This window comes from Egretta garzetta, unplaced genomic scaffold (genome assembly GCF_000687185.1).
Source record: "Egretta garzetta isolate BGI_Z169 unplaced genomic scaffold, ASM68718v1 scaffold297, whole genome shotgun sequence".
Taxonomy (NCBI): Eukaryota; Metazoa; Chordata; class Aves; order Pelecaniformes; family Ardeidae; genus Egretta; species Egretta garzetta.
In genome coordinates this window covers 6247970-6272126 of record NW_009260410.1, presented here as the reverse complement: position 1 = coordinate 6272126, position 24157 = coordinate 6247970, and positions in this window count along the sequence as shown.

The following is a 24157-nucleotide window of genomic DNA, read 5'->3' as shown; positions in this document are numbered from 1 at the left end:
CCACCCGGACACTGACCTGCCCCCTGTAAGGAGGGCCCAGCTCTCTGCAACTTCCTGCCTGGCTGGTGGCCTGCTTGGTGTGAGTGCCCTTACATCTGGACAAAGGCACCTTCTCTGCCCTTCGGGACCAGGGCTGCCACATAATTTAGGGACTGGCCTATGCCCTGGGGTCCCTGGCAAGCCCCCAGTAAGCAGGGCTGAATCCTCTTCCACCACTGCTTTTCCTGCCCAGCTGAACGTGCCCAGAGTGCCAGCCACGACACCAACTTGAATTCTGCAGCTGCAGGTCACATCGAGGCAGCCAGGTGGCTTCCCCCCATGGAGGCTGGGTCATTATAAGCGGTGGCTAGTGAGCTGAGCAAAGGGATCCTGGTCCTGGGGTATTTTGGAGTGGCTGGGAGGAAGTTACCTTTGTTACCTTGATCCAGGCAACCTCCCTGCCGGCAGGGCTCAGGCTTTGCTCTCTCTGCCTCTGGTCTTTGTGCTCCCTCAGCTGGCTGGTGAGACTGATAGCCCTGTGAGGAGGATGAGAGTCACATGGGGATTGTTCATATTATTGAGGTCTCTGGGGTGGGACACTCACCTGTGGCCTTCGAGCCCCGCTGCAGTGCAGTGCAGTACAGAGAGTGTGGGTGCCCTGTGCAGAGGGGGTATTTCACAGTCTTGTGGGACAGTGGGGCAGGCCTTTTTTTGTGCAAACAGCACCTCAACCTCCCTGTAAGAAGTGTTCAGGTCTGTGGGGCATCAGTGCCCTCTTGTCAGCTGCCTTCACAGCGTACCCTTTCCTGTGGGGGTTTGTGTCACAAGACTCAGCTTTGTGGGATGCACAGAGCCTCTTGTAATATCAGACCCCAGAGCTGACCCTCTGTGTCAGGATTTGACTCCCTGCCTTAGGGGCTTCATGCCTTGTTGGCACGCAAGCCAGCACAGCAACCCTGTAATAAGGATGGATGCCATGGATCCAACACTCTCCTCTCCCTATGGAAGAACAAGGGGAGCCCTTGGAAGGACAGAGCAATGTGGGCAGCTTTGTAAAACAGGGCAAGAGATGTCCTCTCTTTGTGCCTTGGTTCTGGCTGCTTTAGCAAGCAGGACAGAAGGAAGACTCTGTGAGGATGGAAGAAATTCCATCCTATCATTGCTTCTGGTACCACCACGTCCCACTCCTACAAAGTGTGATCAGAGTCCCAGACCTCCGCTCTCAGCCTTGTCCCTGGTCAAAAGACGATGTACTTCCCTGGGGACTCTGCAGCGGTTCCTAAGGGTGAAAAAGAAGAAAGCACTGCATAAGCAATAAGACAAATATCTTGATGGCAACAATCAAGAGAAAAAAATAAAATTCAAGCAAGTGTTTGCGGCAGTAATGTACTGGTATAATGGATTTCTGGTTTATTTAACATACTAGCTATTCTCTTCCTGCTCTAACAATAATCAATAATCCTTCCCTCATGGAATCTATACAAATTTTCCTCACAGGGAATACATTCATAACTCGTATTTGTTTACGATCATATTATAGAGATATGAGTAAAATATATTATGCCATTCTTCATAAAGCCTGTATGCCATATAAACCAAGTAAAACTCTCAGTCATGTCATCTCCCGTAACTCAGGCTGTGAAGAGCATGACAAAATTCATCAATTCTTGTTTGTCCCAGTATTAAATACTGTAGGAATATATGAATAAACAGAAAAAAAATCCATGCTATTCTTGTCTATGTAAAGTACACATTTGAACCCTAAGAGCTGTATTAATTTCTGTTCTTTAGATAATCTTACTCAGTGTGTGCTCGCTTCCTTTTCCTGACGGTATTTGTGAGCCCTTGAAGAACCACTGACTTTGAGACACAAGAGTGTAAAGCATAGCCACCACCATAGCTCAATTAGCCAGTGGCATAACGTAAGCATTTTCACCCTGGCCAACTGTTTACTGCAAACAGTATTACCAACCTGGATTTACACATAATATAAGCCTCCTGTTCAGTTTGAGGGTAGTTTTCCTGTGTTTTTTACACATCCAATAGAGTAAAAAGAAATGCAGGGAAGACTAGTAATAACCTCCGCAATAGCAAGGGAGTTGCCAACATTTTCCTTTCTCCAATTGCAAGTTTGATTGCTATATTCTTAACATGTTCGCTTCTGCTTCTTAAGAACTGGTGGGTGTGGGTACCTTGAGAGCTATATAATGAATCCCTAAACACTGCTGGAAACAGCAAAGTTGTATATGTTAGCCTCCAGCATTTTGAGCTGGAGCGTAAGGGTTGTTCTCTTTCTGTTAGATACAAGGCATATCATGGTGACAGACTGTTAAAAACCCCACTAAACTCAAGCAGCACACACATTATTCCAAAGCTGAAAATATATGTAGCTTCATTTTAATGAAATGTATCTTAATGTTAATATCTTTGTAGGAAAACTACTGGAGAAATAAAGGTAAAAGAATGCTGCTATGGGACCCAGGCTGGTATTAAAATGTAAGGGCTATTTACTAATAAAATAGTAATAATGCCACATGAAAAAGACCCAGGATAAAACACATTTTTAATGTATTTATCCTCTTCCATATGTGCAGAGCTCACCATCACAACAGTTTGATTAGCGCATAATGGGCAATAAATATGTTTGTAACTTTCCTCATTCACCAAGAATTTCCCAATTATGTAACACTGACACTAAGTTGGCCATTTTTTCTGTTTGCTAGTTTTGATTGATTTCACATGAAGAATTATAAATACAAATGATCTCTTTCATGTTCCTTCTCAGCATGTTTGAATATTACTACTTTTACTCTGTTAAAAGAGAATGCTTGTGCCATCCATATGTTTCACTGTGGGAAACATGAGTTAATATTATTATAAAATTACTCGGTATATGCTATAGAAACAATGCCATTTAATTTTGCAATAAATACAACCTACAAGAGGGAAGAGATAGAACTCTTTATTTTCATATCATGTTTTGAAACAGCAATGAAAACAATACTCTAAAAATGGTAGATTGCCAGTCTTTATTCCAGGAATAGAACTCTTCCGTCTATGAAGAAGATGGAGGGGGAGAACCACACAGTAATCTTCATTCTTGCCCAATTCATTTAACAGGAGCTATTGATAGCCATTTAGTCATGATTAGTCTCTGTTATATTTAGGCTAGATATATGAAGGATAAAATTACAGTTGTTACAGAATTATCCACTAAGTCATCTCTCCAGAAGCTAGTTTTTCATAGCATGAGTGCTTGAGATAAACAGTTGTTTCATTGATGTAGTCCACAATTTTTTGCCTTTCAATTTTGCTTTACTTAATTAGGTGATGCTCAGATTGAATGAGACCACCTTCTAAGGGTTTGTCCACCAGCTGATTTGTCCTTATTGGTTCTTACTGAAACCCTGCCTGCTGTCCCCCCCGCCCCGAGAAGGCACTGCTCCTGATTGTGCAATCTCTGATACACAGTAAATCTACCAGTTTAGATAGCCTGTAGAGGTCAAACAATGAGTATCACAGTTATTCTAGATCAGATAGTATTACACACCCCATGCAAACGCATAGGATGTATACACAGTAAAGAAACTATCTCAGACAATCCTCCATAAGAAATGAAAGCCTCATTAAATGGAGGAAAATAAAGATGCATCTTCTTCCTTGAGACGTCCTGTAAGTCAAGGTGAGTGTAAGGCTCATAAAGCCCACTTTGCTGCAATAAAATTGATCTATTTATTGTCCAATATAGCCTGTGCCAATTTAGTAATCTCTGTTGTTCTGCTGGTTAATAACTGGTGATTTTCAGATGTTTCTTGGTCCCATATAAGACACTTCAAAATAATCTAGAACTATGAGCAGTTGATGATGATGCAGCTTGGGAACATTTGCATAAAAAGTTGGTTGTGCGTCAGTATACTAGTGAAAAGAGTATCTTCTGTAGAGTTTTAGTTGAAGATGGAATGATAGTCTGTTAGAGTATACCTTTTGAACAACTTTTCATATACCATAATGCTGGTATAACTTCAAACACTTAACTAACTTTCTCACATTAGCAGAAAAGTGTACTGTAAGGAGTACAAATTAATATGGCTTTGGATTTATTTGGTGGAAAAAATGCTGTGTGAAAAATTCATTGTTCAAAGTGATTATCAGTTACTGATAGGCATTCAAAGTGAAGCACGTAATTCAAAACTAGGACAAACGGCTAGCTCAACTTCGTGCAAAATAGCTTATCTGGTGTAAAACTAAGTTCTGCCTAGACTGTGGTACATTATCTATTTTATCTCTGAACTTACAAGAGATACTATCACTGTTGCTGAAATTCTGCCTTTTGTCAAGGGATTTATATTAGCATTTAGAAGGCAAATATGCTGTCTTTAGTAGTACTGTATGTTAACAAATATACTTTGTACTTATCTATGCACCACTTTAAGTAGAAGCTAAAGTAAACCTGTATTTATTTATGCTGCGTGAAAACAGCAGTAGCCATCTCATTTTCCATGAGGAATTAGAACGTAAGAATCATCTTTTGAAGTCTCATCCAAATCTCATTCATGGTCAATGGAAAAAGATATTTTTTTCTAATGGAAATCTGCTATTATTTAATTTAAAGCAAAAGCAAAGAAAATTCAGTCTTTTTTTTCTTTCTCTTTCAAGATGGTAGATTATGCAGTGAGTAAATTACTATTCTGGTACTCAGGATGACATCACAGACTTACTGAGATCATAATTATTTTGTGTGGGATAAGAGATACACTTTCTGCATTTTGGTTTCCTTTTGACAAAATGAAGACAATATAACTTTCCTATATTTCTACTGTATTATTAGGATAATTAAATTGAATATTGTATTAAATACAAGACTAACTACATTTGTAAAGTGATCACAACAACATAAAGACTGATATACTTGCATGAAATTTATAGAGGATAGGATGAATTCAGACAGCATGGCTACCCTGAGAGAAACATTTCCTGATTTTCCATGAAATGATATTATAAATTCTCAGTTCCTCCTCATAGCCAAATAAGTAGCTTAAAGACTTTTTGCCCAACTGTTCATAACCTTGAGAATTTCAATTAATTGTGTATTGGTTGAAATCATCTTAATAAACACAAAATACTTTATTGTGTATTAAATTTCATCCAGCCTGTATACATCTAGAAGGGAGTGCAAAAAGTGGGTAGAGTAAAAAAGACTAAGTGAGTGATAAAAAGCATTACATGAGAGTCAGGCTATATAAGAAAGGAAATACATCTTTGTATTAATTTTCTGTCTGTTTATTAGAGCATGCATCTATGTTCTATAATGGAACTAAAATTGGGGTCAGGGGAGAAGAGATACAAGGCATGTTATTAGGTTAAGGTTTGTGGAAGTAAGCTACAGAAACAGAATAATTCATAAGACAATGCTCCAGTTCTATTAAGGCTAACACTTGATTTCTCTGTAGCTTCCTCACTGCCTAAAGTTCAAATTAATATTTCCTCACTCTTAACCTCTTTCCAGGGCAAATATTTTCATAGGTTTCTTGATAATATCAGCAACCCCTGATCCTGGTATAGTAACTGAGGAACAAAATATATTTGTAGTGTTTTCCACTGGCATTCTATTCCCTATATTTCTTGGCAAGGACTAATTAAAAACAAAATCGAAACAGTGACTCAAACTATAGAGAGTCTCAGTTTTTAAGTAATTTGCCTTCAATACAGCACTAACAGAACATTTCTCTTCCTGGAGATCGATGCATTAATAAAAAGAAAAGAAAAAAAAAGGAGAAAAGTCAGTAATTTATGGTTCTTGCTATTGCTGTTCTCCCCAACTTGCACTATGTATAGAAAGGTCAAGCACTGCTTGCTGTAAAGCACAGCAAGTTCTCCTCCAACAGAGCCTGCAATTTCTGGGACTCTTCACTTACAATTTAACTGTTTTGATAATAGGACAAAGAATATAAGCAAAGTAAGTGCAAGAATAAAAAAAAAAATTGAAATGAACAATAAAATATTTGTTGCCATGCAGAGTCTGTTTCAGCAAGCCACAAGTGATGCTATTGGGTGAGAAAAAAAAACCTGCAACCTTTCTCCCTTTCAAACAGTTTCTTCTCAAGTATCCATATTTTCACAGAATCAGATCAAAACAGAGTTCTTCTAAATTATCTATTAGTATTTAATGAGTAACTTTAGGACAACCATTTTAGCTTCTTGTCAAAAACTACATTGTTGAAAAGTGTGAGCATTCACAGACAGCTCCTCTCTCAAGTCCCTCAGTCTTCTATCTTTCAGGTTGAAACTGTCTTGAAAATCAGAACCATGGAATCATAGAAACATTTGGTTGGAAAAGACCTTTAAGATCACTGAGTCCAACTCTACCAATCATTCATTTATAGACCAGTTTGGCCTGTAACTGCAAATATCCAACATACAATTATTCCACAGCTAGACACATGCCAAGCTTACATGAACCATTTTGGCAACAGACCTAAAAGCCTTAGCTCTATGCTTCATCCATGGCTACAGTCCCTCCATGCCACCATTGATATTATTCAATGTTATGCAAAAACATTAATTAAGGATGACTGTGATATGGTTCAAAGCATCTTCTTTGTGAACGTGGAATATGATTTATCTTTGTGAAACTATTTTAGATTATGAAAGAAAAAAGTTACTACTGAAACATAGTCTCCTTTTGTGAAACTATTTTAGATTATGAAAGAAAAAATAGTTACTACTGAAACATAGTCTCCTGGAAGTAACAAAGAAAACAAAAATGTTACAATATTTTTTTCTTGCTTTAATTTTTTATGCCTCAGTTAATAAACCTGTTCTCCCATTGACCTATCATTACATGAGAGCAATAAATTTCTTTAAGTAGCAATAACATGTACTATACCAAATCAAAACACTGCTGAAGAAATATCTCTTTAGCATTACTTTCCAGGTGAATTTTCCTTGGTTTATTTCGGCATTTTGCCTAGATACTGGTTCATTAATCTTTTGAGAACTGAAGACTTGATAAAATGTTAATTATGCTAATCCTGATAGTAAATAATAGCAGATAGGCACACACAAACCCATCACAGACAGAAAATACACAGAATACCATATAAATACATAAGCTTCTTACTGCTATTATTCTACAGTTTGTTTAGCATTGTTGCTTTACTATAATATACAAAGCTTAACAGTACAGGAACAGTTATATAGATGGCAAAGTAGTTAACCAGGTATATAATAAGGAATTTTACAGTTTAGCACCCTAGTTACTAATATAGATAATTAAAGTTTATTTTCTTATACTGAAACCATTTCTCAGTATTTAGATTTCCAGTGATTTCTTTCATACATGTAACTGTCTCAAGAAAGATTTAAGCAATTATGGAGTCATTTCAATTGAAACATATTATACGTTATTTAATTCCTGCCCCCAGCCTCCCCCCGCCCCCTCATCCCTTTGTCTACCAACATCAGCAACTCAAGGAATGCGTATTTTAGTCTCTTTGAGTATCTCTGTTTGGGAAGCATGGTATTCATTTCACAAACTACTTACAGATAAAGCTGAGGCAATTCAACCAAAATAATGTTGGAAATGAACACAGGCACATGTGTGACAGCAACAAATAGCTCAGTCTAAGTTTTATTTAAAACAAATAACTGAAACACAGTTCGGTTTAATGAACGGCTCATTAGTGGTTGGGCTATCTGTATACCCCATTTTGCCACTAATCTATAGAATGATTGTGGCTGAATTGCTTTCACTTTTATTGCTGCAGTTTACCCATCTTTTTCCCTTTCTCGTTCTCGTCTATTTAAGACTACAAGGCCTCTTAAAGTGGTGTAGTCTGAGTTCTCAAAGCTATAAAGTTTCCAATCATTCTAGTACTGTAATAATGTGGCTTCAGAGAAAAAAAAATCAATTTGATTAATTCCAATTCCCCCTCTCATTTGTCTCAGCCACTTGTTCTTGCTCTTGACTGATCTCTTATTGGGCCAAAATATTGGTTTTGTAGCTGTGATGTGAACTGAACTTGGTTAAAGATAAACAAAAAAATGGAATTTTAGAGAAACACTTTAAAAGCTAAATCAGTACAATGATCCACTGTACAATACCGCATTCCAGTCTCAACAAGTATTTTGCCTACCTAAATACATTCTATAGTTGTATTTGAATATTGTAGTCCTCATTTTTTTATCTTGAAATTCTATATAACCTTATAATGAAGTGCTAATCTTTAGTTAATTTTACTGTGAGATTCACCAGAGTTATAGATAAGGTATATGAACAGTAATCAATGTATCAGAGGTGTTGCCAATACTTTATTTCCAAATAAGTTTTATATGATAATCAGACAGAAATTTGTATTTTCAGGGATTTTAACTAGGAAATTTCCCAAGGTGCTGGGAGGTAATATAAGATGTTTGTCTCAAAAATATTTTTCCTAGATCTTCAAAAAGAATTTGTATATTTAGCTCTTAATTTTTTTTACATCCTATTAGCTGAAGTTTAATGTTTTTATGCATAGGTTAACAATAATGGACAGTCCTGCTGGATATGGTGTCATGAGGAAAGGTGGTTAATATTGTTGCTCTTTATCAAACAATTACAACGTAAGAAGCATAATGTGGCATTCTGCTGAAATTTCTTCCTCATTCTGAAAATCACTGATTTAGAACTATTCAACATACTTGTGCTGATGAACATTGCTGGCACAGCAACAAATGAACATAAATTATCTACGGTTAAATGGTAACCTAAAATTAGAAGAAATTTTTAATGAGAAAAGCAAGAATAACCTAGAAATGCCTTCCCATAAGACCAGAAATATGGAAAAGTGCCTAGATTTAAGCAAAGAATTAATGTAAGTTTATATACAACTTTGTTGCCAGAATGAGAAGATTCAGGAGCCTGCAAGATCCTACAGTGGACTATACTGCTATATTACTTTAGAGGGGTATATAATCAATGAATTGAAAAAATGAATTTCTATTTTTGATAGCAACAAAATAGGAGCAAGCATAATTCATATTTACCCTGAGTGTGGAGGGTTTTTTCTCATTTTTTAGTTTGAATGTTTCTAGGATATCCCAGGTTTAGATTTAGAAGGAGAGTATCTGTGATGGCCTGAGACAATGAAACTAAAACCTCAACCTCGCTACCAAAAGTAGGATATTAAATTTAAATAACTTTACCTTGGATAACATAGGGCAAAGTATTCTCTTTTTAATTACACTACTCCTTTAAAGCTACCTACCTAGATAAATATATTGCAAAATTATGTAACATGTGTATGATACATACTTGCCCTTATAAATTATTCATCATATAACTTAGCTTTTGCACAGGAATTGTGATTAATGCAAAACTGAGGTCAAATGTGATCATAAACAAGCCACGTAAAATTCTGTTAACTGATTTACCTGAAAACAAAGTTCAGAATCCAAAGACCAAGTGGCTCGGTTTTAATAGAGGAACACCAGAAATACTTAACTCAAGTTATGTTACTATTTTCTGTACTTGTCATGCATGCCTTACTAAAGGACAGAACGATTTCCGTATGTGTAACAGAGCATGATTCACTGCTAAACTTCTTGACAGCTACTGCTAGTTCATTTCATTGCGGAAGAAAATAACACCGTATCATTTTTAACTTTTGTTGATTTCACTTGCACCCTAGTGGAGATCAAAACGTTAATTGCTTTTGTAATTGCAACTTTGATCAATAGGAAAAAAAAAATCTGTCATTTACAAATGCTTTTCTTTATTATACACCAAATTAAGTCATCTTGCTGTTCTAGAAAGAGTGGGTCTTTTATTGCAAAGAAGCAACTGATCAAATAGATTTTCTTGTAGCTTTCAGATAGTATTTAGTATTTAATATAGCACAGCAATTACTTTCAGTTCTGTAAAGTTACCTGTCATTCTTCTGTGGAACACTGGAGGAGGGAAGAATTTTAAATTAGAACTATGCTCTGCATGATTAAAAAAACAAAAAAAAGACAAAACGTGTTTTTTTTCCAAAGAACACTGGACATTACTGAGAGAGGTCTAAGAGGACAAATTTAGAAGCAGTAGGGTGAAATAAACAAATGAAACCTTTAGGATGAACATTAGGAATGTTTTAGTAACACTGAGATCTGCTAAATTCGAAATTTTTTAAAATCTTGAATTACAAGACTGCTTAAGTGACACTTGAAAATCAACTTTCTAAATGTAGGTTTCCGGTCTGTGGTAGATAGGTTGTATTAAAAGGAAAGGACAGAAGGCTAGACTCATATGTTCCTTTCAAGAAAGTGAGTGTTCTTTCTTTGTGTGTTGTTTCTAATAGAACCACAAGAAGAATATACACCAATACAATATTATTATACTTAAGGGGAGATAGCCCTCTAACATGAATGATTATTTCTCTGGTAGTGATTTTCATTGACCCTGAGGGATGGTTTTCTTTTAATTGCACCTAATGAGCTAGCTAGAGTATCAGTTCTCTCATTTCCACATAAATTAGCTCTTGTATAACTAGAATGCTGAAGGAATGAGAGCAAGCATAAGCCAGCTCCAATTTCCACATCACCAGAGGTATCAGAAAACAGTACTTTCATTCAGGAAAGTTTTTAAATTAGAATTTAACTGTAAAATAATAGAAAGCAATTTTAATGTATAATTTCTCAAGGGCACATTCTCAAATTTGTATGCAAAGAAGAAAAAAGGAAAAGGAGAGGTAAAGGCACACAGAGTATCTTATTTTTAAATGCATTCATGTGTTGGATGGCATTTTACTGCCCCTTCAAAGCAAGGGATGTATTTTTATCATTGCCCCAGTGGAGGATTACTAACACAGAATCAGTCATACGCTCACATGATGATGCTTTTACTTCAGTGAAGTTGCTCTAAAGTAGACCAAATTCTGATCCAAAACATGTTGAAGTCAGTGAGACAGCAATATGACTATTAATTGAGTTAACATAGAGTGAAATATCTTACCTAAAATCACACAGAAAATGTGTGGTAGCCAAGGTCTGAATCCAACTAATTTAAACTTTACATCAGCATTGTTAGCATCAAGTTTAAGACCTACTACTTTTTTTTCTTTACTTTGCATAAAGATCAAGCAAAACCACATCACTAAAGAACAAGTCCAAAGCTCATGCTGATCTCTCTTCACTTTTCTGGGGAGTTAAATTAAACCATAATGAAAACCATGAAAACTCTGTGAAGACTTAAGAACCCAGGCACAAAACTATCAGGGAATTCATGTTGGAAATTTTTTTCTGTAAAGGATTTAAACTATATACAGTAGAATTTTTTCTGCCTTCTTCAGCAGTGGCTTCAATGTGAAGGTACCTGTCAAAGACATTAATCCTATGTCATGATAACTGTCTTGTTGCTTTAATCAAGGGTATGGAACTTTAAATGTTAGTTGACTCCTGGAAAGTACATTTAGCTCTGGGCTTTAGCATAATTTTTTATTGCTTTACGACTGCATGTATAACTACTAAGTGATTCTGAGGTTTATATTCAACTTTCAAATCATGTGCTCAAACTGTAAAAAAATCTCTGTATTTCCAGGATTTGCTGGATGCCTTTTAAACTTGGTTATGTCTAACTTATACTGGCTTTCTATAAGTAAGGGCATGAAATCTATAATTGAATTAAATGCACAGCCTCCTCCTCTATTTGATCATTTTAGCTACTTGTTTTTGTTAGAGCCTATGAAACAGAAACCACTGAGCTTGACTTTTGACTAAAAATACTCCTCTCAGCAGCAGCTGTCTGCTATCAGTTCTGTGCTCATTAAATACTTCATCAACATTGTCTTTATACTTATTTAGTTTTCCAACCCCCTAACTAGTATTTGCAGTACTATCTGGACAACATTATATAGAACGTCTCTCTGGTTTTTAAGTTCTGACACAAATACTGCAATACAGTTTACCATACCAAATACTTCAAGGCATCTCCTGGGTATTAGTTTATACATGTTAATGAGGACCCTGGTTCTGCAGTGATCTGTTGTAAAATTTCCTACCTTCATTTCTCTGCTGAATGAGTAACTTTTTTGTCATGCTTAATTATGTTTTATTTTCATTTACTTTGCTTAAGCCTAATGGAAATATTCCCAAAATTTGAGTGAGAGAAAATCAACTAAGCAAAGATCAGTAAAATAAAAATAATCATACTATGAATGAATAAAAGCAAAGCATTATCATAAAGACTTGCTGCAAATTCACCTATCCCTGCTAACTGTTTATTGAAAACTGAAAATTTTGAATGAGTGTGATTCAAGCTTTGGAGAAAATGAGAGTATCTATGCATATATATTTGATAGCTAATGGATCAACTGGAAATATTTAATTGATTGTGTGTATGAAGCACTGCATTAGCAAATAAGACTAGAGGTCTTACTCTGTTTGAAGCAGAATTATAGAATCATAGAATCATAGAATGTTTTGGGTTGGAAGGGACCCCTAGAGGTCATCTAGTCCAACCCCCCCGCAGGAGCAGGGACACCGCTGAAATATTCTTCACTGACATAAGCAGTGATAAAATTGCAATCAAACTGTATCTCTTCAACCTATCAGATTTCAGAAAAAGCATTGACATGAAGCCACTTATCAAGGAGATTAAACTTTCAGGTTAAGTATATATAGCAAAGAAAGTGACTATGAATTTATTCCAGAACACAAGTCAGATTACACTGGTGAAGAATGGAGTCCCTACCAACTTGTGTAGTGACGTATGCAAGTGAGATGACTACCTGCCTCATGCATGAAAATGCAATATAAAAACTTGTCATGTAACTTTCTACATTTATAATGAAAAGCAGGAAAATTATAAACAAAACCTGGTCCTAATATAGTAATGTGCTTTTTGGAATAGTATTCATCTGTGATATGATATCCATCTATGATATCGTCAATGACATTTTTGATACAAGAGGCATCAAAATACATTTCCTGCCTGCAACAAATTTTGGCTCAGGCTCATTCCCAGCCAGAGATGGTGTCTTTTTAAGTTAGCACCCTTTGATGCATGTTTTTCTCCCATGAATAGATCTGGGCCTTCATAGTTTAATTACATGTCCCATGTAGCACACTTAGGACACATTTTTCATAGTGTTCATTTATGATATTTGGCAGTAGCAGTGCTACTACACAGCAGATTTGTGTGGAGTCAGGTAGTACCTTTCTGAATAGGAATCGTTACATGTTTGGGTACTACTAGGGCAGATGTCTTTTGGGAGCATTGATGCCTCTTATTTGCACATTTTTCAAATGTCTTAGTTTCAGGAAGTCTTATGTGAGCTGCAAACTCCACAGTTCAAGCAAATGCTGAATCATTGCCCCCAGCTGTCCACTTCAATAACCCAGTAAGACTGAATGCACACACACACAGAAGGCTGTCACTGGCTATCTGGGGAAGGGTTAACTTGACTGGTCCCACAAAACTCAACAGCTGGCAGAAGTCTCAAGAGACCTTGGCCTCTCTTATTATTGTAATTAAAATATTAAAACCACAGAATATCTTCCCTTTCTTCAAAGAACTTACCAAATTAATGAAATTATGGTTACTTCCATGCATTCTACAACTTCTTTCTTCACAGAAATTTCATTTTTTTTCTTTAAAATTAGTCCTTTTAAAATCAAGTACACATCTCTCCTGTGTAGAATCTGCTGACCAAAAATCAAGCTGTCTAAAATATCTCATATAGCTCAATTGAGAACACCCTATGTCTGAAGAGGTTTACCAGAGCTGAATGCTCTATTGATCCCCATGCAGAAGACAAAAGAAATTAAATGGTCAGTTATTTAGAAACTGGAATTGATCAACCTTGTACATAATTATACTTTGAAAACAAAAACAGGAAGAAAGTGCACCTTTGGCATTAGGTTTTGGGCCATAAAGGAGTTTATAATTAATAATGAAATTTTCTTTAAAAGTTGGTTTCATACAGCACAGAGAAGAACAAGTATACTCAATTAGGAGTCCTGCTAACTCAACACTATCTCCAAAAGATGGGTCTTCTGAAGGTAACAGACTGTCTTGTTAAGGACCACCAGACTTCATTTGTTTTGGATCTACCATGAGTTAGTTTCATTTTACACCTCTTGTTTTTGCATCTGAAAGGGAAGTAAGAGTTGTTTCCTATTCACCTTCTCATCCTTCTATTACTAAAAAAAAATGTGCATATGCTACCCAGACTAATCCATCTTGGTGGTATGGATTAAAATAATTTAAATTTTAATTTAAATCTGTGGGTGCTGTTCCACAGTATTTCTGCTTATTCATCCCTCTACAGGCATGACCTTGTCCATGAAATACATAGAGGAAAACTTACAGAAATTCATTCATGAGAAAAACTTGCAGTAATTCATTGCTAAGGTTACCTCATGTCATAGCTCATTTCTGTAAGCCAAGCTTTGCTGTCTGTGATAGTAAGAAAAGAAGCTTGCAATTTGTAGGGAATACCATTTCTTTCAGCAGCTCCCAAGAGTATTGCTGTATTGAGGAAAGTTAAAGCTCCTTCAACAGTTTCAGGTAATCTCAGCCATTCTTGGTAGAAGATGAATTTTGTCACACTTACTAGAATAAAAGGGAAGGTTTCTTATGTTTCTCAGTCTTTTTGTCAGAGATTAATCTGTGCAAGTAAGGGAGAGAGACAAGCAAAATTTGAGTCACACAGTAAGAGGCTTGCAAGGGAGCTGAGAGTAATCTCCAATTTAAGGTTCCTGTGTCATTTTTTTATACAGATCCAATGTGAAGTGGTGGCTTTAGGAAGTGTTAGGAGTTCTGTCTAGCTCAGGCCCATGTACAGCTTTGCCATTTCAATATATGACTAGCTTATATATATTTTTGAGCCTTAAATCCACTTCATTTAACCACTTAGAGTTATATCCAATTGTAACCAGATAAACAGCTCCACTAAAGTTGTTGATAACATTGTACACATGATTGCATACTTGATGAATACGAAGCCTTTCTGTAAAAGAGAACACTTACTTGGCTTCAAATGCAATTGTAATAATTTATCTTCATCATAAATCATATTTCACTGACAGGAGGGGTGGTAGGACTCTTGTGGAAGAAGCACTCTAGGGGGTCTCTTGTACCTAGAGACAAAAGAAAACCCAAAACAAAGGTCTGTGATATACTGAGATATTTTCAAAGTTATTGAAACTGACTACTTGAGAGAGCTATTTTTTACTTTTTGTTTTTCAAAGTAGGTGAGTATGTTATATTTACTGCCACCGGGTATCCAAAAGCACATCTGGTGTGCTCAGATGCCAATGCAATCAGACAGTGCTCTCAAAAGAGTGATGCTAGCTGTCTCTTCCTGTGATATGGTGTGGGAAATGGAAACAAACTTGTTTTCTAATTATTTTAAAAAATCATGTATTTTCTAGCACGGTGTCAGAAGAAGTATGATTTAAGACATCAGCATCTTTATTCAGAACGTAACCAAGTAGTTAGTTTTATTTTGTATATATTCATATAAATGTAAGGATTCAGCTTGAAAATTGTAATATATACTACTTAATACCCATTTTAGGCATTTAGATAGTGTGGTAAAAGATTAGTGAAAGAGGATTGAAAAGAGGTTAATTTATGACATGCACAGCTTGGATTGCTAACAATAAATGTGATTGATGAGGACCAGCTCATAAAGAAACATAACTACAGTCAGCACAGCCCTTGTGAATTAACTTTTAGTTTCTCCCAAGAGGGAAATAGCTTTTGCATCCTACTTCAGCCAGTTGGACTCTGAAAGCTTTATGATAAATGTCTTTCATGTACTGACTTAATTTTTCTTCACATATTCTTGTTCCAACACAAACAGCTGTTTATAAAAACAAAAAAAAAACCTGAAAATAAATTTTAAAAAGCAGTTGAGAGATTCATTAAGGTACATAAATTCATTTTTAACTCCACACCCATTTCTTGAGAGCTCTGAACAGCAAATATTATAATTAGGCAATAATAATCTGCATGAAAGTCATAAGAAACATAAAATATAAATAATAATAGCCACATGACAGTTCAGAACTTTAATTACAATGGATGTGCCTAAAGATGCCATCCCTATGGAACAGCTGCATTGTGACCTAGGAAGGCATCTTCTCCTCCAGTTCTGCCAAAGAGTGCTGAAAATGTAAACCTGTACTTCACTTTTCTAATCTCCAGATCTCTATGTTCTCCACAGACTAGTTCAGACTCTAGTAGTTAGTATTGACCTGTTGAGCAGAATTACAAAACTCTCTAGAAATTGTTGAAATTCAAGAACCTTTTCTCCTGTGTCAACATCATAGACTGTGGAGAAGCAAGAGAGCCATCCCTTTCCATTTATGACTTACTCATGCCAAGGAAAGCAATCCTCCAGTAATAGCTCTCCGCACACACACATCCCCAAACCCAGTTACTATAAGCAGAATAAAATAAGTACCACCAGCTGAGAGCACCAGCCAAGAACCAGATGGCTATTTAAAAATAAGTATGAAGGCAAAACCAAATAATTTATTAAAAATCACTAAAAGATTATGATCAAGGTAATTATTTGCATATATTTGTAAATAACTACAGTAATCATGCATTTTACTTGCAGCATGATACCTCCGCTCTATTTGTAGTTTTTGTGGTATTGTTAATTTTACATGCTAATACTTGGGATGTTTTGCAAACGTCTGCAGAATGTCCTCCATACGTAAAGAGATACTTATTCCATTCTTTGGTTTGGTACAGCATATACAGAACTGCATGACTAATTAGATGCACAGTAATTATATTTCACTTTATTTCTTTAGATTCTGAAGTGTCTGATTTCGAACGTTATTGAACCAATACCCTGAGTCACGACTACATTATATGCACTGAAAACAGACGAAGTACAAATGTGGAACAAAATGTCCCCAATTACTAACAAAACGTCAGAGACTAAGGCAATAAACTGATGGTGCAAATTTTTTTAAAAAAATAAGATATACTTTTTATTTCCTCATTGGGCCCTAAAATGCAACTTACAGCCTTAAGCTGTATGGCAGCACAAAGGCTCAAAGTAGTGATCTCACCAGGTACAGCTACATGTTGAATTGCAGGTCTGTCAAAAGCAATTGCATATGAGCTATCTGAGATGAAGCCAGGTAACCACATTAGCACAATAGCAGTCTAAATCAATACATTGGCTGACGGCTTGGACGCAGAGCTGCAACTGCACTCCTAGAGCAGTCTTTTGTCAGGGTGACCCCAACACCAGTTCAGACTTTAAGGTGAGAGATGCAAAAGAAACAGAGACAAGTTTAAGAGAGACCAGTATTTCCTTGTCAATCCACTGAACTAACTCTAGCAATGGGCTTGGCATCAAAACAGATGGAGAACAGAAAACACTTCAGCAAAAGTACAAAGGGCTCTGTAGAACAAGCAAGAATACAGGCATAATATGGTGAATAAACACAGAAACGAGTTTTCCTTTTTTAACAAGTTAGGCTAGGCCTACTTTAAAGCAGAACAAGGATAAAAATGGATTTTGTGTGAACAGGAACATATGGGAATATGAATGGGTGTACCAAGCTAATGTGCACCCTTTTAAAAGCTGTGGAAAAAACCATTGACTACTATTATACTATTCAGAGAGCAATCTACAAAGAGGTCAGACAGGAAAACTCTGGGTTTTGGCTCCAGAGAAAACCATAAGATCATAAGAACAGATTGCAGCAATCATTCAACTTTAATGAAAGATGTAGAAGTAACATAATCAAAAATCTGAAAGACCAGCTTTCGCAACAGGGGATGAGACTCTGTAGTGAAGTATTTACAGACTCTTTCTGAAAGGGACATACATTGTGTACGGCAAGATTGAACAGTATTGCTGACAGACCATGAAGATTAAGTTCCAGCACTGCAAATGAAGCGCTCAGTAATACATTTTTTTCTGATAGAGCATAGCTGGTACAGATTCTGCTGGAAATGTGCATGTGCCATTTTGGCAGCTCAGAGAAATATTTTATACTAGCATTTTTATGGATTAGTGCATGAAAACTGTGCACTGTCTTAGGCTTCCACGAAAACTAGTATAGAATTAAAAAATTACAAACCTGAGTAAAGCCTTAAGAAGTTGGCTTCATCTGCAACACACGTCTACAAGTAACTGAAACACTGTGCTGAACAGGCTCATCGTCGCAACCATGCAGTCCTTCTCCATTTTGCAGCTTTGTTTATTTGTTTTAAGGCAGCCACAGGTTTACTCTATAAGTCTACCTAGATATAGACCATGCCATTTCAGGGAAAGCTTGATTCTTCTGTCCCATAAGAGCTGCAAACCTTTTAAAAATCTAAATGCCTTCTGCTACGAAGAGATTTTATATTAGTTTGAACTGCTGACAGAACATATAAACACCCCACATTTTCCATGTCACGAAAAACTCTTCAACAACAGACAAGTTTCTATTACTGGAACCGGTCAGATTCCTGAGAAATGTTCAGAAAGAGCCAGGAACAAGACAGATTGGTGGCTGTAATAAAAATACAGTATGAATACAGCAAATTCACCCATGTATCAATACAGCAACTGCTTTCCCAACAGATTTATATTATTTCTGAAAGTGTATCAGCCTGTGATATTCTTAACTGTGTTTGCTTAAATAAGTACATAGGCAGATATAGCCTTCATTTCAGTTATGTGGAAATGGTACCAGAGTTAAAACAAGAAATGAAACATCTCATAGGTCCAGAGTCAGAGAGCACTACTCACACAGTTAAGAAAACAAATCCAAAAGACAAAAAAAAAAAAAAAACCAAAACAAACACCCATCAATTCAAAGGGAAAATTTCTGTTGACTAATGTAGGAGCTGAACAAGAAAAATATAACAAAAATACTCCAATGTGCTGTCTTTATTCTTTCCTGTGATTATGAAAACAGCCTTTTCAGGAGGTTACAAAAGTTTGTGTTCACACTGTCTGAAGGGCAAGACTTGTGGTTGAGCCAGCTCTCACTTTCAAGCTGAACTTTTCCCATGAAGCTAAGCGAGAGCACGTGTACAAGCCCAGCCCAAGCATGCAGAATAACATACAGGTTCCTGAGATTAGGATTTACACATTAATTCAAACCTAAACAAAATGACACAATAAAAATAATTTGCATTTTTGACCTACAAAACATATGCAACATATATAGGCGCAGAAAACACACTAATTGAAGCATGTAATATTGTTTATGATAACAATAAAAAGATTTAATAAAGACAGTTTATGATAACAAAAAACATTGTCTCAGCCTTTGTTATTCACCACCAAGCACCTGAACTGGAAAACACAGTTGTACACTGGAAGCATAGTTTTTAGAAATGTCTGAATAACTAAATCCATTCAAATAACAGAATCCCCGCTGGTATGACCCTCTGAGACCCAAAACACTAACGCTGTGCAACAATACTGAGTTTTTTAATCCCATAAACTTTGTGATTATTTTCATTGTTGACCCTTAAAGTTAGTTGGGAAAAAGACCCATTTTATCCTGCTTGCATTCTGAAAAAAACATTTAACTTTAACCATTCATCTACAAAGACTAAAATCTCTGTTTTATACTAAAATTACATGATTACAGATTCAGCCCTGTGTTGTGTGCAAGCAAATCTCTCACTGAAGTAAGTCTCTCAGTTTATTTGGCAGCAAGAGATAGACAGTATTATGCTTTTGGAAACAATTCTACAATTTTTCTGCATGAAATAAATGAGAAATCCAATCTTTCTGTTTATATTGGTCTATTTTTTCCTCACTTTGCTCACAAAATAGGACCGTGCAGGCAATTCGGATGATATATTGCTGCACTTAAACTTTCAAAATCCTCTGCAATTTTTTTCTTCAGTTTTAAAGAGCAGATTTTTCTCCCAGATATGCATTACCAGCTTTCCCAGAAGTCATAAAAGTCAGATGCTTGTAATGGAGGTGAAAGGTTTTTGCTATACAGCATAAACATACAGAAGAGTTTGTGTATGTCTTGGAAAGTTTAGATGCCTGTGTACAGCTACAGTTTGTGAAGCTGGTGCAATATGCTTCTTGGAAATTCTGTGATTAACTGTGCCAGATACTGTCAGTCGGAACTCATTCACAAATAAATGTACTTGTTAGTTTAAAAAATATACTTTCAATTTGGAAGATCAGGTTTGCATTCCATGTCGTTTTCCAGATAAATCACAGTGTTTACACTTGCCATTTTTAACAGAAATAAAATTAAAAGCATGAGGTAGGCACAATAAAAAATAAAGAGTTATTCACCAAACTTCAAGTTGGAAATGAGACTATTTGCAAATAAAGCACGCAAAATTGACCTTTTTCACCTTAGATGAACTCAAACATAAGCCCCTTTTCTGCAACTTTGAGAGCTACGAAAAATCTTTAAGGCAAATACCTTATAATGACAGAGTCCTCTGTCGCAGCCTTCCCTTTGAATGAACAGCTGGCATGTTCCTCGGTTGTATTCGTTCCTTATCTGCTGAATCCCCATTTTCTGAACAATATCTGAGGTTTCTCAAGTAGTTCAGAAAGCTGAAAATGAGAGAATTTAATTTAATGTTCTTGTCATCACACTGAATCAGAAGTGCCTGACAGTGGAATAATACATAGCGCTCACGTTACTACCTATCCCATAACTCTGAGTCTTTGATGGCTCTTAAAAATCAGCAGAGACCTGAAACTGGCATGTGTTACCAGGTGTCACATCTAATGTATGTGCAGTCACATTCCAAACAAATAGCTATACTCAAGAAACAAGTTAATAATTCTTCTGAATAAAAGTGTCTGAATCTGCACTTACAGTCCACTTTGGACTGCAGAAGAGATATTTCCTTGGGAAGACTGTCTATACAGTCCATCACTTTTGTTTATGCATTCAACCTTTCTACAGAATGATAGAACTTGCTCTTTGCTGGGAACTCAGTGCAATACCAAGGGCAAGATTCTGCTTTTTATGGCACAGTATTGCTGCACTGTAAACAGAACTAATCGTCCAAATTTTTCAATTAGTTTAACTACATTATGGCCACATTCTGACATGACAATCAGATAAATTCCACAAGCAAGAGGAAGCTGGGTCAGATGCAAGCTCAGTGCAAAAGCAATAGCTCCAGTTTGTTCAAGAGTTTGAATCTCAGGCAAACCTTGAACTACGCTTTCATGTCAAGTGCTACGCAGCAGCTAAGGGACTCTTGGCGCGTAGGGTGGGGTGGGGGGGGGGGGGGGGGGGGTGTGGATTTCCTCCCACCCTAATTAGGAAACCTCCAGTACATTCCTAGGCAAGCTGCGGTGGGGGAAATCAACCTACTGAAAACCAACCATTTGGCAACATTTCCTAAAAACAAAACAAAAATGTTTCTCCTTAAAGGGACATTAAGATGTTACTTACTGATAATTCTGGTACAAAGAAGGGAATAAGCATCTTGACATTTGTTCTCCTAAATTAATATACGTGATATCCTCAATGTATTAAGTCTTAAGAATTACCAGTTTATTTGCACTTTCTTAAAAAGTAGTTGTTTTCCCTGCGTGCTCAGATATGATGCTATGAAACAAAGCTGTGTCTGTGAAGGTACTCACTAATTCAACAGCCCATACATTCATTTTTCTTTGGCTAATTCACAGTGAGGATACACCGTTCCTTTACTGACAGATGGTAATATTAAATATTTAGCTCACATAGTAGATAATTGGAGCATTTCTACTGTAAGTGTTAAATTTAGTCATGCTGCTGATTCATGCTGATCCACATGAGAAAAACTGTAAATAAATTTACACTTTAAGTCACACAAATCAGCAGCTGAATCAGGAAAAAAATTTGCCATCTCACCCACACAGCTGTGGAGAGATGGAACACAGGCCCCTAAACAGTTTGTCATATTGGCTTTATACACATTTTTATTTCTTATGCACTTCCATTAGGGATGCACAGTACGTTGTTAGACTATATTGTGTTATTTCCTTTTTCAAATTCTAACCATTAAAAAAGTAGTATATTGCTTGAATTGAAAGTTGACTTATGCATTTTAAATTAAAGATGTTTGGGGACCAATTCACCATTCTGCATATGGCCATGTTTCATCAACTTGTCATGTTTGGAACATGCCTATGATAGCAAAGACTTCATGTGCTATTGATCTTTGACAAATTCAGACTATTACCTAGAGGAAAAAGCTAGTTTAACAATATGCAAATTCTTAAGTGAGCTGGTTTTCATTAATACTTTGTAACAAACCAATCTCAGTTTCTTCTACTTCAATTGCACATTTACTCAGTCTCTTTAGTGTACCTCTGTTACATGGAATGCTGTGTCTAAAGAGTATTAGAAAATGGAATGGATTTTAATTCTATAAAGCCACAAAACAAACAAACAAAAAGTCAGCCTACCCATAGTCTAAAATGCTCTCTATGGCATGGATGAATTTCAGTGTTGTATACTAGGAATTGACATCCCATTCCCTCCCCTCCGTATACTGCCTTTTTTATATTCAACTTTAATAAATGCAACAAGAAAAATAAACATGATAAGAACACTCCAGCCATTTTTGACCATAGTATGAAGGCAAGTCTTTATCTGTTCAGCACATTTTTTTAAAAACTAGATGCGTAACAGATTAAGCAGGTGCCGTAGTCTCTCTGCAAGAGCTAATAGCTCCTGACAAGTGAGGCAGCAAAGTCTGTTCACCTGATACACATTTTCATGGTAGCTGAGCAGGCAACTGCAGTTGCATTATTTGTTCAATTTTCAAAGTATATTATTCAGGAAGAATATCAATACTACATACATTTATAGATTTACTAATTTTTCCTAGTTCTCATAGTTTGCAGAAAAACAATACTGATATTTGGGCTATTTTGCTACAATTTCCACTAAAAGTAGTTTTGGAATGAGGACTGTGGCAAATGCCTAGAAAACGCAGGAGAATATCTGATGCTGCTTTCCATATGAGGCTTGTGGAAGTATGTCTGGATTCACTAACATCCATGGAGTTACACTGACATACAGCAGCAAAAGACTTAGGTGGTGAGAAGTGGAATTAGGAAAACACAAATCAAAAATTTTCCTAGAACTCTTCAATCAGTAATGTCATCTACAACTTGATGATCTATAAGTTGGTATATATTCTGCTGTATATTATTTGGAAGTGTCCATTACACCCTCCTGCTGTTTAGACACTGAGAATACGAAGCCTCTGTAAATGACAGTGAAAATATGGCTTAAAAGCACTACTTTTCATAGAGATATCATGAACACCTTGTGTTGCTGGTTAGATGTCTTTCTGTGCATAGATGTTATAAAACAAAAGATAAACTCCTGTTTCTCACTTGCTTCCCCTCTGTTGAACAGAAATCAGTTCAGAGTTAATTTAGGTTTCTTTCAGAATGAAAGAAAAAACAAAACATTTTTTAATTGTTTGGTCATCTGCCCTGTGGATGCTTCTTCATCCTTTTCACACACATTCTGCAGTCATGGGTTGTGAACACTGCTAATCAACACAACTACCATCTGCCAGTTCATTTTCATCAGGAGGCTGGTACACTGGGATTGTATGATCTTGTTTATGTATTGATTTTCTTCTTGAAGTTAACATCCTTCTATCAAACAATCATGAACTTGACTTTTCAAATTCAAATAACTGCTGGGTCATTAATGAAAAAGTAACGCATGATTGCAATTTAAAGGGAACACAAATGGATTTTTGAATATCCATGTACCTCTCTGAACTAGAAAGTGATGTTACAGCACTGCTTGTCAGAGATTTTTAATTTTATTTGTGGATTTTTTATGTTAAGCTTCACCAGATTAAAAACCAACAGTAAACAACAAAACAAACAGCTGCAACTATAATTTTTTGTAGCCACTTCAGCTTGACTCTCCCTAACATGTATGTGAGATCATATCCACAACTTATAAATTACAGAAAACATTACATTAAAAAAAAGTGAGAAGTTGTGCAATTGTAGAGGGGGAAGAATAGAGAGAAAAACAGTACTTAGAAGGACATGAATTACTTAACAAAAAATTTTCATTTAAAACACAGCAGGTGCCGAAGGGAAATAAAAATTGTGTAGAAAGCTGAAATGAATACAAATGCTGTGAATATACTGGAGTTGTTTGGCGGTTCTATTCTGCAATGAGTCTACTTGACAAACATTGCACTGCAGCTAGACTAAGCTATTCATCG